We start from the raw sequence: 5,513 nt of genomic DNA on the forward strand, positions 1-5,513 counted from the left end.
GACAAATGAAAAAGGGCAACATGGCGTTAAACTTGGAGCTTTTTTATATACAAACTGTATATGTCAACACTTAATAGGGCAACAAGGAACAGAGAAAAGTACACCATGTGTGTGCTAGTTAGTTGTGCAACCACTCAGTAACGGAAGCTAAGGTCATGTGGAGATAAACCTATACACAAAGGTAGCTCTCCTGCAACAGGATTGGTGACCACTAGTCTAAGGAATAAAATGGTCTATATCCTTGACCCAGTGAGAGCCCCAACCTATATCCAATGAAAGATGTGTGGCATGTCTTGAAGATTGTTCTCCATCAAAACTACCCATGCAACTTGACACAGCTTTTGTATTATTAATAGTGCAACTTATTTTTGACACTTAAAAGTAACCATTCAATTAGTGGAGTATGGTGTGTAGATGACTGGGGGGAAATTTGAATGCATGAAACTCTGTGTCAGTGACAGACTACAGGGAGGTCAAGTTCAAGTCTTTTATTTGTCAGGTACACAGAACAACACAAGGTTAGACTGGGCACTGAAATTCTTAAGACAAGACAACGCAAACACCTGGCATAACATAACATATAAGTACACGTAACATAATTTACATCTATGCTGAGCTTAAATAAGTGAAACTTCCTAAATATACAGCTAGCAATAAATAATTGACTATACTAATACTAAAACTTCCTCAATTACAGATAACAATAAATAGTACACTATACTAACCCTAAATGCACATAAAACCTGTTTCAACCCTATAACCTATTTTGACCTAAGTGGAGTACAGTACAATAGTGCAAATTTGCAGATCAGTGACTATGTCAATGACCATACAGGAGCCTGGTGGCAAGGTACAGTGAGGTACAGTAGTGCAATGTTACTGATAGTGCAACCAGTAGCTGAAAGTGACAGAGTATAAGTGACTAGTGTGCAGTAAATCAATGTCCACATCCGTGTCCATTCAGAAGCCTGATGGCCCTTGGGTAGAAACTGTTGTCCGGTCTGCGTGTGCGCAACCGGATGCTGCGGTAATGCCTGCCAGAAGGCAACGGGGTAAAGAGACTGAAGGATGGGTGGGAACAGTCTCTTACAATCCTGCAGGCTTTCCTTAGGCAACGTGTGTGGTAGGTGTCCTGTAGGGCTGGGAGCTTCCTGCCGATGATGAACTCAGCAGAACGGACCACACTTTGTAGGGCCTTGCGGTCCCTGTCTGTGCAGCTCCCATACCACACTGTAATGCAACCGGTCAGAATGCTCTCTATAGTGCATCTGTAAAAGTTAATGAGGATGACTGAGTCCATACCAAACTTCTTCAGTCTCCTCAGGAAGAAGAGGCGCTTACGGGCCGCTTTGACCACCTTGTCCGTATGAACAGACCAGGTGAGGTCGTTGCTGATGTTCACCCCGAGGAACTAGAAGCAGCTGATCTTCTCCGCTTCCGATCCATTGATGAGTAGGGGTCCATGCTCCTCCTCCTGCCGCCTATAGGTCAAGCGCCTAGCGGCATGCATAAACTGTGTCTGAGCAGGGTGCACAGGATCATCAGTGCATAAGAACCTCACATGCTGCTATCCCTGCATTTCAGTTGCACATTCCATTTTCCTCTGCACATTTATATTTTTACAGTTGTGTGAAAGAAGTTCAATGGAATGTTGGATCTATAAGCACTATCAGTTAGCTAACAATTTACAGCAACACTACCACACTGAGGGGCCAATAAAATTGATTGATGTGATTTTATAATATTACTAATACAAATATAAATGGAAAAACACAACTAAGCCTACAGCATTTTGACATTAGTTTATTTAGCCTGTAGATATCAGTAGGCCCTAAAAAATTAGATGCATTGAATGAAGTTGGAAGGGTGAACTCCCAAGTCAATAAAGATTAATTGGCAAGTTTATAAACGTGAATACCCTAAAATGTAACTGATAGATAACCCATATTAGGCTAATCGAGTTAGATGGGGGAAACTTTTACTTTGAAAGAACAGGTAGTGCTGACAACACATTCGGCCAATGACAGGCATTTCACGCTTACCTCCACCCACGTGAGAAAAATCCAAATATAAAGTTGTTTTATGGTTTGTGTTTAAAAAACGAGAAAACAAAATAACACGTCAAAATCCGTTTTTCCGTTTTTGCAGAAAAACGAAAAAACGGACTGACAAACGTTTTTCGTATTCATGCGTGTTCCGTTATAAGGATATAAGGAATTAATCTCACGTACACGGACCATCTTGGCCCCCCGTCTAGTATCCGTATCAGACCGCAGATGATGTCAGAGGAGGGCAATAATAGGTGTGTTCGACTTCATGCAGCGCCGGCGCCGCCGACAGACGGCTGCAGCCGGCTGCCTTGAAGCTGAGAATGCCATTGGCTGCTTCAAGTCAGCCGGGTTGCAGGCGGCTGCAGGCGACACTGGCGCTGAATGAAGTGGAACGCACCTAATAATCCGTATCAGACCGCAGACCGGCGATGAGGTCAATAAACAGCTGGCATGACTACCCATTAGCCAATCAAAGCGCTCGTACTGTTGTTGCCATATAATGAAATTAGTGATGTACGGCGTCATTGTAGATTGTTGACATGTTCTGGAGTAAAGACAAAGATTAATAAATCATGTCTGATAACCACAATATTGTTATGGTCGTTATATTGTTAGAACGTTATGTGAGTTAACACCACAACGATGGCATTAACAATAAGTTAGTAGTAGTAAGCAACACTCATCATTATAATAGTAAGATAGGTATAGGCTTAATTTAGCTTGCTTTGCCGATAGAACAATGAGGAACCAGATTCAAGTTGACAGTTTCTTTAATCCGACACAATACTTAAGCAGTCAACTAAAAACATGAAGCAAAAAGAACAACCTATAGGGCCTTGACGTACAACACTACAGTACTAATAGTATTGATTTTCGTAAAGTTAACATGTAGCTTCTCGATCGGACTTGTACCACATCCTGACAGTTTTCTGCAATGCCGTAGCTCAAGCTCGCGACTGGTTGTCGCAAAGTATGACGTATACAGGTAGTTGCAAGTGTTTTGTATTTAATCTGACACCTTCAGCTTCGCCAATGCTCAAATCCGGACCAAACTGTATAATAGAATTCAGTATTTGTTGATGAAAAGGTTTTAGTCCGTCTCTTCACTAACGTAAAGCAAATGTTTAATTGAGTTGTTGGTTGTATTATCTGATTGGAGAAAGAGTTTAACATAGCCCAATACATAAAATGACAAATTTCAGTGCACTGGTTCGTGCAAGTTCTAATGCGAAAAAAAGTAAATTCGCAACCATGACGTTGGTCAACAATAAAGTAAGCAAACAATGCTTGATCGGCCTGATTGACGTCAACGCAGCAAACCACAAGAAGCTGGACTGTCTGACTTTACGGAACACCTCCCCGACTGCATGCGGCAACTCTCGCCGGCCGTGTCATGGAGCCACATGTCGAAAGACTTATTCTCTGGTGCAGCTAAGTCAACTTTACAAGTGAAATGGCAAACAACGTCAATTGCGGCACTGCACTCCATTGGATTATTAAAAGGACACCAGCAAAATGTGAACTTTGAGTGCTCGGTTCTCGAGATGATTTTGCAAACTCGCTGCCATAAAATCCCATTCTAGATACACAGATAAATAAACAGAAATTCCTGGCATTATTAGAGACATTTTCAACACGTCAGCCTCCAGGACAAATATAATTCTAAAAACTGATAAACACGGGTCATTTTACCATAAAAATCTGTATGTGTCTTGTATTGTCAATAGAGGAGGTTACTTGATAGATAGATGACAGGAGAACAGGCAGTAACCATGAATCACTGTTTATGGGAAATTCAGAATTTCTTTCTGCCTTAGTTATTTTTTCAGTCATTTTCCTGTCCTTCCTTCCTCTCTCTTTTTTCCCCACACCTCTCCTGTTTCTCCCCTTATTTCCCTCATCCTTCCATCATCTACCTACTACCATTTTTTTCTTTCAAGTACAATGCCCTGCCCATGAGGTGCGTTTTGACTCAACTGGTGTGATTCTGAGTCCGGGATACCCAGAAAGCTACCCCAATCTGCAGATGTGTTCCTGGCTCATTAATGTGGAGAAAGGCTACAACATCACCCTCCACTTTGGGCTCTTCCAGACAGAGAAGGAGTTTGACATCCTGGAGATATTTGACGGTACACTGTTATCTAGATATGCAGCACAATTAATCATGCCCCTCACAAAGTAATTCTGTTATTACATATTTATTAAGACAGTTTAAACTTTTTGATCAATAATTATAAATACTATCATATTTTACGTTTAAGTGTGTGTATTACAAGCATTGTGTGTGTGTGTTTGAGTGTGTATATGCGTGTTAATTATTATAGACAGTATGTACTTGCCTGTATTTGTGTACTGTACAACAGTCATGGTTGAATCTTGAGTTGGCATGCATGTGGTTAAACTCAGTTTTATGTGTGTGTAGGTGTTAACTCTGTGTGTGTATCGCAGGGCCCAACATTTACAGCCAGAACCTGGCATCGCTCAGTGGTGATGTGGTCACACCCTTCAGTCTGACCACCACTGGTCACCAGCTCCTGCTCCGATGGTCGTCCGACCATGGCACCAACCGCCGCGGCTTCCACCTTAGATATGTGGGTGAGTATCAAAGTATGTATCCGCTAATAATAATCTACTACTCATTGGCATGTCCTCCTGTCATAAAACTCTTTGGAAATTCTTATTTTTTGATGGAAGATTTGCTGGGATTTCCCCTTGAGTAGGATATAGATTATTTTTTCAGATTGATCCTAATTTGTTGGATCAAGTTGTTGAGCAGTATCTGTTTGAATTGGACATTTAAAGTCTTGCTTTGGTGTACTAGACATGTCTAGTTTATCAGGACTAGCACTTATCTTTTCAGCTTATTCAGGTTTTTTATGTTATTCAGTGCATTGTAAGTGTTTGAATTTGATTAGAAAGCAACAACGTTTTGCATAACAAGGATACAAACATATTTTACATGTTAAAGCCAGTTGAAAACCTTGTTTTCCCATGGGCCAGACATGTATAGTTCAGTCAAGATTGATTTCACCATTTATTCATATACATGAGAATAGGTTTGACATACAGTACCAGTCAAAAGATTGGACACAGTTCCCCCATCTAGCTAACTTTGACCCAAAAAATTCTGACAAAGTTTAGTTTGAGGGCGTTTTGTCTGAGAATGATGGCGTTTGGTTTGAGAGCGTTTTTTCTGAGAATGATGGCGTTTGGTTTGAGAGCGTTTTGTCTGAGAATGACGGCGTTTGGTTTGAGAGCGTTTTGTCTGAGAATGATGGCGTTTGGTTTGAGAGCGTTTTGTCTGAGAATGACGGCGTTTGGTTTGAGAGCGTTTTGTCTGAGAATGATGGCGTTTGGTTTGAGAGCGTTTAAGGTTAACTTGTTTGAGGTGTGGATTCTAGCTACATTTCTCATAATCGAGCTAGCGCGATGGCTCTCCATAACTAAAAACGGTTCGACTTT

At 41.2% G+C, this 5,513-nt stretch overlaps 1 long non-coding RNA gene across 1 annotated transcript; it reads right to left on the reverse strand.

The window, feature by feature from the left end:
- Positions 1 to 473: 473 nt before the first annotated feature.
- Positions 474 to 2,289, reverse strand: LOC146300667 (uncharacterized). Its single transcript, XR_014766462.1, has 2 exons — positions 2,043 to 2,289; positions 474 to 1,496 (listed from the first exon to the last, which is right to left on the reverse strand). It is a non-coding gene; the product is annotated as an uncharacterized LOC146300667 (long non-coding RNA).
- Between the last annotated feature and the right edge of the window lie 3,224 nt (positions 2,290 to 5,513).

The sequence above is a fragment of the Hypomesus nipponensis genome, chromosome 2 (genome assembly GCF_054491055.1).
Source record: "Hypomesus nipponensis isolate SF chromosome 2, ASM5449105v1, whole genome shotgun sequence".
NCBI lineage: Eukaryota > Metazoa > Chordata > Actinopteri > Osmeriformes > Osmeridae > Hypomesus > Hypomesus nipponensis.